Genomic DNA, 14444 nt, shown 5'->3' with positions numbered 1-14444 from the left:
AGGGACTTCCAGAAAGAACAGCCTGGGTCCTGCTAGAAAGTCTAGGCACAAAGCTTGGGTGATACCAGGCGTGAAGAGGAGGCAAAGGGGCTGCTGGGGTTTTGGGGATGTAGAACATCCCTGAAGTTAGTAGAATGAAAGGAGCATGAGCATAATGGTTGAATTCTTTTTGATGGTAGCAGGTCTGTTGACCTCTGAAGGTGCTACATCTATGCAAACATGTGGAGAAATTCACACAGCAGCATCGATATACCCTAGCACTGTTCCAGATGGATGCCGCTCTCACTTGCTTTCTAAAATGTTTAGCTGCATGAAATATTACATTGTACAGCCATGTACAAAGTATAAGGGATGTACAAAGGAGGCACATATAAACTTGTGCAGGGGGACATTGATAAAGGGGGACTTACTCTTTAGGCCCAGAGATAAAAGGTGGTCGAAGGAGGCTCATATTAGGAGAAACATTCTTGTTGGTTTTCCTGGGTTGGATTAACTAGTTGAGAACCACATGCATTTTACAGACACCACATCAATCCTGTGCTCAGAATTGGAAATGAAAGAGATGTTAATGGGAATGTTAATAAGTTTGTATTGCTGAATCAGCAAGAGTCAGAAAAACCATATGGGCTGGGTCCAGATCTTGGAAGGTCTTAAATGTCACATTGAAGAGTTGAACTTTTTGCCTTCATGACTGGACGTCATGAAGAACTTTTAAACAAGGGAGTGACAAGCTCTGACATGTCTCAGAAAAGTGAGTGGCACCATAATGTGAAGCCTGTGTTAGACTGTGTTGCTAAGGATACCAGATCTCAAGTCACTGCAGTGGTCAGAGCAAGAAATGATGAGGGCCAGAGCTAAGGGAGAGACAGTGGGATGAGAGTCTAGGGATGGATGAGATTTATCAGAGAAATAGGATAGGCAAAGCCTGGAGGATGATTGGAAGTTGCAGTGAGGGAACAAGAGGATTAGGAGATGTCTTCAAGGTGGATGGTGGCTCCATTTGATGCAATAAATAGGAGGAAGAGGAGATTTTAGGGTGAAGATGAAGCTTTCTGTTTCGGAATATCTCGATTTATGTTTTCTATGAACATTTCACATAGACATATGTCATTTTTACACAAACACATGTAATTGGAACTCAGAAGAGATGTCTGAGCTGTAGATAGAACTTTGGTTGTCATTACTCTAAATAAGATTTGACAGTTTCATGAGTTTGAACTCGGCATGTCCAACGTCTTCTCTTTTGATTGTCTTAAAGCAGCGTGTCTCCCTCATGCCATGGGACTTCCTCTCCCTTCATGGTTTGGAGTGAGAATTAAATCAACTGTAAAGCAATCATCACCAAGTATACAAAATAATAACAATAAATTGGTATGTAGGCAGCAAAAGAATCAACAGTAGGAGCAGGGTTTAAAATTCTATTCATACTGATGTCCCTTACATATGTAGGGAGGTGTTATTACTCAGGTATGTCAGGTGTTGAAACACTGTGGGGCATGGCTTAGTCACCTTCAATGGGACATGGAAACATAACAGGTAAGATATATCAGTTAGAACCAAGTTCAGCTGTAAGGGACAGAAAACCTAGTATAATTGTGGCTTAAACAAGATGGATGATTTTTGTACATCACTTAACTAAAGATGAGAAGTGTAGAACAGCTATGATAATTCTCTGATATTCACGGACTCACATTATTTCCAGTTAACTATTCTGCCCTTATTCTCATAGAACAAGAAGGATGGTAGAGTTCCAGATATGTTTTCTATGAACATTTCAGATAGATACATGTCCTTTTTGCATTTGCATTCTAGGCATCAGGATAGAGAAAGCGGAAGATAAGGGGTGGGTGGGGGGGACTGACTTGCTACTATTTAAGACATTCTAGAAATTTCTCACAATATTTTGACTTATATTTTAATACTAATTTAGTCACTGAACACACCTAGCCTCAAGAGAGGCTGAAAATCGTATTCTTTTAGCTAGATATGTTACCACCTGAATAAAATTCAGTGATTTGTTACCAAAGAAGATTGAGAAAATGGATAATGGGGTAGATAACAAGCAATCTCTGCCACAGGACATAATCTCAATACGGGCCATTTGGTGTAAAGAAGAGCTGAAAAGAGGAAGCGTCTTGAAGATCCTTGGGCTGACTTCCAATCTGGCAAGCAGAACATGATATTTTAAGCGGAGTTTTCTAATGCAAACCCTGGACATCAGAGAGACCAAATAAGTATGAGTTGGCAAGGAAAACTTCACAGGCACTTACAGAAAAGTAAAGAAAAATGCAGGAATAAGTAAACTTTAGAAAGTAAACTCTCTTTGGAGAAACGTCTGTTGAAATCTCTCAGATGTTTAAAAAATCCAGTTATTTTGGTTTTTTAGCTATTGCGTTGTAGAAGTTCCTTATATATTTTGGAAATTAAACCCTTATCAGATACATGGTTTGTAAATACTTCTTCCATACCATAGGTTGCCTTTCATTGTGTTCATTGTTTTCTTCCCAGTAAAGAAGCTTTTTAGTTTGATGTAGTTCCACTTGTCTATTTTTGCCTTCGTTGTCTCTGCTTTTGGTGTCATATCTAAGAAACTATAGACAAGACCAACGTCAAGAAGCTTTTTCCCTATGTTTTCTTCTATTTTAGAGTTAAAATATCTTACACTTAAGTCTTTAATCCATTTTGAGCTAATGTTTGTGTATGGTATAAAATAAGAGACCAATTTTATTTTTTGAATGGGATAGTGACTTTTCCCAACACCATTTTTTGAAAAGACACAAATTTTCCCTATTGCATATACTTAGTACTCTTGTCAAAGATTAGTTGTCCTTATATGTGTGTGCTTATTTCCAGGCTCTCCATTCTGTTTCGTTGGTTTATATGCCTATTTTTGTGCCAGTACCTGACTGACAGTATATGAAAATATGCTTAACATTGCTAATCATCGGGAAAAAGCAAATCAACATCACAATATCATCTCACATCTGTTAGAATGGCTATTAGAAAAGAAAACAAAAGATAGTAAGTGTTGGTGAGGATATGAATAAAAGTGAACCCTTGCACACTGTTGGTAGGAATGTAAAATGGTGCAGCTGTTATGGAAAGCAGTATAGAAGTTCCTCAAGAAATGAAAAACAGAACTACTGTATTTATGATCCAGGAATCCCACTTCTGGGTATATATTTAAAAGAACTGATAACAGGATTGCAAAGAGATATCTACATTCTCATATTTATTGCAGCATTATTCACAACAGTCAAGATATGGAAACAGCCCAAATGTCCATCAACAGATAAATAGATAAAGAAAATGTAGAATATTGGCGAACAATGAGAACACATAGACACAAGGAGGGGAACATCACACCCCAGGGCCTGTCAGGGAGTAGAGGGAAAGGGGAGGGAGAGGATTAGGACAAATACCTAATACATGCAGGGCTTAAAACATAGATGACGGGTTCATAGGTGCAGCAAACTACCGTGGCATGTATAATTATGTATACCTATGTTGAAAACCTGCAGGTTCAGCACATGTATCCCAGAACTTAAAGTAAAATTTTTTTGAAAAAGAAAATGTAATAAAGTATTATATTTTCTTTACATATAGTATAATATTTTATTGCATTTTCTTTATATATACTACATATAAAGAAAATGTTATATATGTGTGTATATATAGTGTGTGTATATATATGTTTATATGTGTATGTGTGTATATATGTATATATGTATATATATGTGTGTATATATGTATATATGTATATATATGTGTGTATATATATGTATATATGTATATATGTATATATATGTATATATATGTGTGTATATATATGTGTGTGTGTATATATATATATAGTGGAACACTATTTAGCCTTAAAAATGAAGGAAATTCTACCATTTCAAACAACATATATGAACCTGGAAGACATGATGCTAAGTGAAACGAGTCAGTCACAGAAGGACAAATACTGCAAGATTTCTCTTGTATAAGGCATCTAAAATAGTCAAACAGGTAAAAGTAGACAATAGAATGGTGGTTACCAGGCAAGGCGGAAAGGGAACAGAGGGAAGTTTCTGTTTTTTTGTTTGTTTGTTTGTTGTTTTTTTGAGACAAGGTCTTGCTCTCTAGCCCAGGCTGGAGTGCAGTGGCACAATCTCAGCTCACTGCAACGTCTACCTCCCAGGTTCAAGTGATTCTCATGCCTCAGCCTCCCAAGTAGCTGGGATTACACTCATGTGCCACCATGCCCGGCTAATTTTTGTATTTTTAGTAGAGACGGGGTTTTGCCATGTTGGCCAGGCTGGTCTTGAACCCTGACCTCAGGTGATTCTCTCTCCTCAGCCTCCCAAAGCACTGAGATTGCAGTCGTAAGCCACTGCATCCAGCCTGAGAGCTGTTTTTTCATGGGCGTAAAGTTTCAGTTATACAGAATAAGTTCCAGAGATCTGCTGTACAATATAGTGCCTATAATTAACAATAAGATATTGTGCACTTGATATTTTGTGAATAGGGGAGATCTCATGTGAAATGTTCTTAACAAAAACAAACAAGTAACAACAAAAAGGGAACAGAAGGAAACTTTTGGAGGTAAAGATATGTTTACTGCCTCGATTGTAGTGATGATAACATGAATATATGTATATGAATATGTTTATGTGTGTATATATATATACATATAAACTCAATCAGTTGTATACACTCATTATGTGCAGTCTTTGTTTATCAATTATACTTCAATAAAGCTGGAAGAGGCCGGGCATGGTGGCTCATGCCTGTAATCCCAGCACTTTGGGAGGCTGAGGCGGGCAGACACAAGGTCAGGAGATCGAGACCATCTTGGCTAACACGGTGAAACCTCGTCTCTACTAAAAATACAAAAAATTAGCCTGGCATGCTGGCGGGCACCTGTAGTCCCAGCTACTCAGGAGGCTGAGGCAGGAGAATGGCATGAACCCAGGAGACGGAGCTTGCAGTGAGCCAAGATCGTGCCACTGCACTCCAGTCTGGGCAACAGAGCGAGACTCCGTCTCAAAAAGTAAATAAATAAAGAAAGAAAGAAAGAAAGAAAGCTGGAAGAAAGAAAGTATGTTAATTTTGTATTCCATAACTTTACTGAATTTATTAGTTTTGGGGTGCAATCTTTAGAGTTTTCTATATATAAGATTATGTTATTTGCAAACAGAGACAGTTTCACTTCCTTTTTTAAAATGATGGAGATGCTTGTACAACTTTATTTTTATTTTTATTTATTTATTAAAAATATTTTTAGAGACAGGGTCTCTCTCTGTCACCCTGGCTACAGTGCCAATTTTACTTCTTCATTTCTGGTTTGGATGGCTTTTATTCCTTTTATTTTGCCAAGTTGATCTGTCTAGGACTTCCAGTTCTGTGTTTAATAGATGGGGTAGGAATGGGCACCCTTGTTTTGCTTCTGTTCTTAGAAGAAAAGCTTTTAGCTTTTCACCATTCAGCATGTTAGCTGCAGGCTTGCCATAGATGGCTCTTATGTTTAGGTACATTCCTTTTATACTCACTTTGTTAAGAGTTTTATTTTATTTTTTTATCATGAAAGGATATTGAATTTTGTTAACATGCAACAATCAACTGTGTTTCTATACACTAACAACAAACTATCCAAAAATGATCCCACTTACAATAGCATCAAGAACAATAAAATACTTAGGAATAAATGTAACCATGGAGTGAAGATGAAAACTAAAAAAAATAGATTAAAGCAATTGCAGGAGACCCAAAATAAATGGAAAGCTATTCCGTGTTCACAGATTGAAAAAATTAATATTCTTATCAAGATTCCAATAGAATTTTTCATAGAAATATAAAAATGCTGGCCAGGCATGGTGGCTCACACCTGTAATCCCAGCACTTTGGGAGGTCAAGGTGGGTGGATCATGAAGTCAGGAATTCAAGATCAGCCTGGCCAACATGGTGAAACCCCGTTTCTACTAAAAATACAAAAATTAGCCAGGCACAGTGGCAGGCACCTATAATCCCAGTTACTCGGGAGGCTTAGACAGGTGAATCACTTGAACCTGGAAAGTGGAGTTTGCAGGGAGCCGAGATCATGCCACTGCACTCTAGCCTGGGCGACAGAGCGAGACTCCATCTTCAAAAAAAAAATGCTAAAATTTATGTAACCCCAAAAGACCCCAAATAGCTATTTCCCAACTTCAAACTATATGACAAGGCTATAGTAACTAAAACAGAATGGTGCTGGGGGAAAAACTGACACATAGACCAATGGAACAGAATAGAGAACCCAGAAATAAAGCCATACATCCACAACCATCTGATCTTTGACAAACTTGACAAAAATAAGCAATGAGGCAATTATTCCTTATTCAATAAATGGTGCTGGGATAACTGGCTATCCATATGCAGAAGAATGAACCTGGACCCCTACCTAGCACCACGAGCAAAAATTAACTTGAGATGGATTGATACCTTAAATGTAAACCTCAAACTATAAGAATCCTAGAAAAAAAAACTGGGAAATAACATTCTGGACATCAGCCTTAGGAAATAATTTATGACTAAGTCCTTAAAAGCAATTGCAACTGGAACAAAAACAAAAATTGATAAGTAGGACCTAATTAAACTAAAGAGTTTGTGTACAGCAAGAACAAACTATCAAACGAATAAACAGACAACATATAGAATGAAAGAAAATATTTACAAATTAGGTATCTGACAAAGGTCTAATATCCAGAATATATAGGAAACCTAAATCAATGAACAAAAAACAAATAACCCCATTAAAAAGTGTGTAAAGGATGTGAATAGGTACTTCTCAAAAGAAGAAATATAAGTCGCTATCAAATGTATGAAAAAATGCTCATCATCACTGATCATCAGAGAAATTCACATCAAAACCACAGAGAGATAGCAACTCACACCAGTTAGAATGGTTACTATTTAAAAGCAAAAAAGTAACAGATGTTGGTGAGGTTTTGGAAAAAAGGGGACACTTACACACTGTTGGTGGGAATATAAATTAGTTCAGCCACTATGGAGAGCAGTTTGGTGATTTATCAAAGAACTAAGTGGTGAACTATCATTTGACCAAGCAATCCCAGCACGAGTACCCAGTAATGGTACTGGGTATATACCTTGATAAGGTTTGGTCCTGTGACCCCATCCAAATCTCATCTTGAATTGAAATCTCCACATGTCAAGGGAGGGACTTAGTGGGAGGTGATTGGATCATGGAGGCAGTCTCCCCCATGTGTTTTTACGATAGTGAGGGAGTTCTCATGAGATCTGATGGTTTATAGGTGGCAGTCTCCCCCATGTGTTTTTACGATAGTGAGGGAGTTCTCATGAGATCTGATGGTTTATAGGTGGCAGCTTCCCCTGCACACTATCTCTATTCTGCCACCTTGTGAAGAAGGTGCTTGCTTCTCCTTTACCTTCCACCATGACTGTAAGTTTCCTGAGGCTTCCCTAGCTATGCAGAACTGTGAGTCAATTACAACTCTTTTCTTTATAAATTACCCAGTCTCAGGTAGTTCCTTATAGCAGTATGAAAACAGACTAATATATACCCAAAGGACAATAAATTGTTCTATCAAAAGGACATATGCACCTGTATGCTTCTCGCAGCACTATTCACAATAGCAAAGACAAATAATCAACCCAGGTATTCATCAATGGTAGGTTGGATAAAGAAAAACACAATGGAATACTATGCAGCCATAAAAAACATGAAATCATGTTCTTTGCAGCAACATAGATGCAGCTGGAGGCCATTATCTTAAGTGAATTGACACAGAAACAAAAAACCAGATAGTGCATGTTCTCACTTGTAAGTGGGAACTAAACATTGGATACACATGGACATAAAGATGGGAACAATAGACACTGGGGGCTATTAGAGGTGGGAGAGAAGAACGGGGGCAAGGGCTGAAAAAAGTACCTATTGGGTACTATGCTCACTATCTGGGTGATGGGTTCAGTCAAATCCCAAACCTCAGCATCATGCAATATACCTTTATAACAAATCGGTGCATGTACCCCCAAATCCAAAATAAAAGTTGTAAAAGAAAAAATTTTGTTGATTAACAAAATGAAGAGGCATCCTACAGAATGGAAGAAAATATTAGTAAGACATATATCTGAAACGGGTTAATATTCAAATTATATAAGGAACTCATACGACTCAATAGCAAGGAAACAACACAATTTAAAAATGGACAAAAGATCTGAGTAGAAAGTTTTCCAAAGAAGATATACAAATGGACAAGAGGTATATGAAAAGGTGCTCAAGACTACTAATTATCAAAGAAATACAATTCAAAATCACAATGAGATGTCACCTGACACCTGCTAGGATAGCTATTATCAAACAGCCAAAAGATAACAAGTATTGGCAAGGATGTGGAGAAAAGGGAACACTTGTACAAAGTTAGTGAGAATGTAAAGTGGCACAGCCATTATGGAAAACAGTATGGAGATTCCTTAAAAAATTCAAAATAAAACTACTATATTATCCAGCAATTCCACTACTTAGTATATATCCAAAGGAAATAAAATCATTATCTGAAGAATTATCTGCATTCCCAAGCATATTGCAGCACTATTCACAGTAATCAATATATAGAAACAACCTAAGTGTCCATCAACAGACGAATGGAAAAAGAAAATGCGGTGTTTGTGCGTATATGTATATATACACACTATATATATATATATATACACACACAGATATATATCTCTACATATGTGTGTATATATATACATACACGTATATATATATCTTTACACAATGTAGTATTATTCAGCCTTAAAAAGGAGGAAATACTGCCATTTGTGACAATATGGACGAGCTTGAAGGACATTATGCTAAGTGAACTAAGCCAGACACAGAAAGGCAAATACCGCATGATCTCACTTATATGCGCCATCTTGAAAATAGTTGAAGTGATAGAAATGGAGAGTAGAATGGTGGTTACCAGGAGCTAAGAGGTGGGGAAGAGGGGTGTTGTTGGTCAAACAGTATAAACCTTCAGTTGTGAAATTAGTAATTTTGGGGGATCTAATGTACATCATGGTAACTATAGTTAATTACACTGTATTGTATACTTAAAGTTTGCCAAGGGAGTAGATCTCAAGTGCTCTCACCACAAAAAAAGTAACCATATAAGGTGATGGATATGTTAATTAGCTTGATATGGTAACCATTTCACAGTATACACATATATCAAAACATCACTTTGTGCACCCTAATATGTATATTTTTATTTGTCAATTATGCTTCAATAAACCTGGGTGGGAAAAGACATACAAAAAAAGAAAATTCTACTTCCTTAAACATAAAAAGAAAGTAAACTATCTTAACTCAGGCTGTTATAAAAAATATCCTAGACTGGGTGTCTTAAATGACAGAAATTTAATTCCTGCTGTGGCGGAAGCTGGAAGTTCAAGATGTAAGTGCCAGTATGATTGTGTGCTGGTGAAGGCCTTATTCCTGGTTGTGTCTTCACTTGGCCTTCCTTGGTGGATGCACACATACAGAGGGAACTCTCATGTCTCTTTCTCTTTGTATAAGGTCGTTAATCCCATAAGGGAGCCCTCACCCACATGACCTCATCTAAACCTAATTACCTTCCAAGGCTCCACCTCCAAATACCATCCCATTGGAGATTTGGGCTTTAACATGAATTTGGCAGGGACACAATCTGTTCTTAGCATTCCACTCTAGCAAATGAATCAAGTTGTGTCCAGCAGGGAGGTCCAGCAGCAGGTAGAAGGGCCCCCATCACATTTTCCCATTTCAGGGATAGGATGCTAATCCATGGGTGGTGGTGATGGTGAAGGACATTGAGTGACAAAAGCATAGTGAGGTCTGATTCCTTGAGGGAGTGGGCTACTAAGCAGGTGTCTAAGGCAGAGACACTGGTTCAGGACTGGGACACAAGGTCAGAGGGGAACAGCAATGAGACAGACCGGTTGTTGAATTCCAGAGAAGGGACCTTAAAGCAGTGGTTCCAACATTTTGGATTTTACATATGTGTACCTATTTTTTTAAGTGAGTTTGTCAACTAACATAGTTTGGCTGTGTTCCCACCCAAATTTCATCTTGAATTGTAGCTCCCATAATTTCCATGTGTTGTGGGAGGGACTCAGTGGGAGGCAATTGAATCATGGGGGTGGGTTTCTCCCATGCTGTTCTCATGATTGTGAATAAGTCTCATGAGATCTAGTGGTTTTATGAAGAGGAGTTCCCCTGCACATGGTCTCTTTGCCTGCCACCATGTAAGACATGCCTTTGCTCCTCCTTTGTCTTTCACCATGATTGTGAGGTCTCCCCAGCCATGTGGAATTTTGAGTCCATTAAACCTCTTTCTTTTATAAATTACCCAGTCTTGGGTATGTCTTTATTAGCAGTGTGAGAGTAGACTGATACACCAACTTTTCATTTTGCTATGTAAATATATGCAGAATTAAAAATGAAATAACAAACTATCTACAGTGTATTAACCCTATGATTTCATTTAAAATACTATTTTAAGGCAAAAATTAGGCAACAAATTAGAAGTAAAGAACAATTCCTAATCAAAATTCAAAATGTACAAAACCAAAAAGAATAGTTAGAAGAGAGGACTTGAAATATTCCCAACACATAGTAATGATAAATATTCAAGGTGATGGATATCCTAAATACCTTGACTTGACCATTACACATTGTATGCATGTCCAAAATATCACATGTACTCCATAAATATCTACAAATATTATGTATCAATAAAAACAGAAAAAGAATTGACAATTAAAAGGCTCCCTCTTACCCTGCCCCTTCAACACCCAGTTTCCCTTTCTGTAGGCAGCCACTGTTATTTGTTCCTTGGGCATTCTTCCAAAGATATTCTATGTATAAATAAGTAAATAAGTCTGTCTGTGTGGAGGGGTGTATGTATGTGTGTAGCATTCTGTTCACATTTTTTCCAAAAAGGTTATCTTGAAAAGCATTTCATGTCAGTGCCTGAAGAGCTTTTTAAATCTTTTTACAGCTGTATAGTAGTTTGTTGTACGGATATATCAAATTTATTTAAACAGTCACTTATTAATAGGCATTTCCATTATTTCCAACCTTTTGATACTGCAAATAGTGCTTCATTGAATTACCTTAGAATACTCTCTGTGATTGAATTAAACTATGAACAGTTCATTACTTTACCTTCATTTCTTTTCATTTCAACATGAACTAGTAAAAATTTTACCAGCACCAGCTTATACAGCTGTCTTTGCAAAACACTTTTCTACAGTTCTCCACATCCTGGAAGTCATTCAGGCTTATAAAGTGGGCTACTTATTTCAGGCTGCCAAGTACCTCCTTGATAAAAAAGTGGTACCATCCAAAAAGGTGGGTCTACCTCAGTATGTAGGGCCTGAGTTTCTGTTTCCAACTTGCTTTTTTTCATACGCCTTTCCTCTCTGTTGAAATATTTTTCCATATGTTTTTTCTTATTGTCATTTGTAACCAGCCATCCCCATGACATATAGATATTTGATATGTCTTGACATGGGCTCATTAAAGATGTCAGATAGAAGCAATAAAAGGAAAAGACTTAGAATACCTAGACATTTGGGTGGATCTGGCACAAGGACAAAAGACCATCTTCAGGTGCTGGAATGTATTAGGTATCTGTTTGCACATCTCAGCTTTACCTATGTGCTAATTCAATGGTCATTATGGCAATTGGCTGTGTGGGTTTCAACATACTTTGTGTAAGTGTACCCCGATAATATCTCACCTTATGCCCTAATTGTATGCCTCTCAGCTCCTGGGATGGGATTGCTGGCGAGCTTAACTGTAGGAGCACACTTAATGCTGATACAATGCCTGTAATGTACAACCTGGAATCATGAATCACTGGGTGAATGCATGAAACTTTGTCCATTGGGAGATAAGCGACAGTGGCTAAATTCATCCTCCTTATTTTCACTAATAAATGAAATTGAGCTGATCCAACTTCTTAAACAATTCAAAGGGAAAAGACTGGGAGTGTGGATGCATATACATGAAGATTGCTGTCCCATAGTAAATGATGACCACACTTAAGTGGGAGTCACAGGTGGAAAAGGCCTTGAGTCTGGCCTCTACAGAGTAGATCTTCAGAATGGTCACAGCAATATGGAAATAGGAGAGCACAGTGAGCCTAAAAGGCAGGAATAGTACTAACACATCGCTGGCAAACATCAGGATCTCTTTGACTAGTATAGGAGAGCAAGTGAGTTTGAAAATTACTTGGAACTCACATGTAAAATGTTGACTACATTGTGGCCACAGAATTGGATTGGTGTGACCAGGATGGGCCCAAACTCCTGCCACTATCCAGATGCAAATATTGCTATTGATAATGAATGGGTAACACAAGAGTTTTGACATGGCAACAAACCTGTCATAGGCCATAACAGCAATAAGAAAACACTCGGCTGGGCGTGGTGGCTCACACCTGTAATCCCAACACTTTGGGAGGCTAAAGCAGGTGTATCATGAGGTCAGGAGTTCAAGACCAGCCTGACCAATATGGTGAAACCCTGTCTCTACTAAAAATACAAAAATTAGCTGGTCGTGGTGGCTGGCACCTGTAATCCCAGCTACTCGGGAGGCTGAGGCAGGCGAACTGTTTGAACCCGGGAAGTGGAGGTTGCAGGGAGCCAAGATCGCGCCATTGCACTCCAGCCTAAGTGACAGAGTGAGACTCCAACTCAAAAAACAAAACAAAACAGAGCAAAAAAAAACACACTCCGTCACCCCTAAGTAAAGAGAGATAGTCATTTAGAATAAGCAGCCACTATAGGATACACTTGGAAAGTCCTTCTAGCAGTTCACCAGAACCATGGGTGTGGAGCTTGTAGAGTAGCAGATATCTAAGAAGGATACTTGTATGAGAAAGAAGTACATGAGGGTTTGAAGATGGGAATCAATCTGGGTAATAACAATGATGAGAATATTACCAACCAGGGCGACAGAGTAGATGAACAATATTGTCTGAAAGAAGAGTAGCTGAGATGCAGGCTGTCTGGAGAGTCTCACCAGAATGAATTCCATCATATTTGTATCATTTTCTTCATCTGAGGAAATCATCATCGTTTCTATAAAGAGAAAAGGAAAAGTATGACAAATGTGATGTAATCCTAAGATGGGACTGGAGAAAGTTTGGGGCTGAATGATAAGGGGGAACTTCACCAGGGCAGGAAAGGAAGACATGTTTTATGCTAGTCTAACTGTATTCCTTTGAATCTTCTCATAGTTGTGGTTAGGGAAAACTTTATTGTCAAAGAGACCTTGTTTTTAGCTCCTCGTCTCACTCATAATAGTCATACTTGAAAAGGTAGGACCATACCCTCCCACAGACTCTTTGTATTAAAAGGGGCATTTTAAAATCGAGATTTGTTTGCATGGCTATACCTGATTCCATATCGATAATAAAGGATTCAGGTGAGGTAGAGCTCTTCAAAGAAATTTCCACACTTGCCAAGGCATTTACTTGGCCCAGAATGATGTTATAAGCTGTTAGATACAAGGGCAAGTAACTCAAATTCTAAACAGAACATTTCCCTTGTCTTTGCCTAGGTAACAAAATCAAAATTATTTTGCTTCCAGTTGTACTTCAGGTCTTGAGCATCTGCTGTTTTTAGAGAACAGTTTCTTTGGCACAAGAAGGTAAGAGATACAGCAGAAACCAAAGATCTAGTCATAAAACTCAAGGAACTTAGAAAGGGATGTGACCAGGAAGAGGAGTCAGGGATGTGCCAAGGGCAGCTCTGTGCCACCTAAGGGTCTTGCTTTTTGTGGAATCGCATGCAATCCTTGCCAAGCATAACTATACTATCATGTAACTGAATTATTATTCAAAGAACCAGTGTGACTTATAGGAATGATTACTGAGTAAGGAAATTTTAGTTTTGGATTAACCATTTACTTGCTATGTGGCCCAAGGGAGCAGCAGTTTCGTAATCTACAGAATAAGGAAAACTACCTGCCTTTCTTACTTCATAGAATTGTGAAATTCCAGCAAGATAATGGTTGGAGAAATGCTGCGAAAATTATAAAGATATGCAAACACAAGACTGTTGTTTCTGGAAGAAGGAATACAACCAAGATTCCACTGAAATCAAGCTTGTTGCCTCTCTTTAAGGTGTAAGGGAGCCTAGGAATTCAGTAGTTGCATTTTTACACCTTCCCTTACTCTCTAAAGCTGGGAAAAATATTCAGTCAGAGAAGTGCTTTATAAACAGTGTTTTTAAGTGTTGGAACTGATTTCCCACCATCTCTGTATTCTTGACAATAAGCCCTCATAAGAGCCCTGCAATAGCCTATTCAAGCTAAGGATTCAGTGTTGGACAGAAATACAGAGGAAAGTTTAAGAGCATGCACGGTTGAGTGATGTCCGCCAAGCTCCTTTACTTTCTTAATTGAG

The sequence above is a fragment of the Nomascus leucogenys genome, chromosome X (assembly GCF_006542625.1).
Source record: "Nomascus leucogenys isolate Asia chromosome X, Asia_NLE_v1, whole genome shotgun sequence".
In the NCBI taxonomy this organism is placed as follows: domain Eukaryota; kingdom Metazoa; phylum Chordata; class Mammalia; order Primates; family Hylobatidae; genus Nomascus; species Nomascus leucogenys.
The sequence above is the reverse complement of the archived record's forward strand: the minus strand, read 5'-3'. Positions refer to the sequence as shown.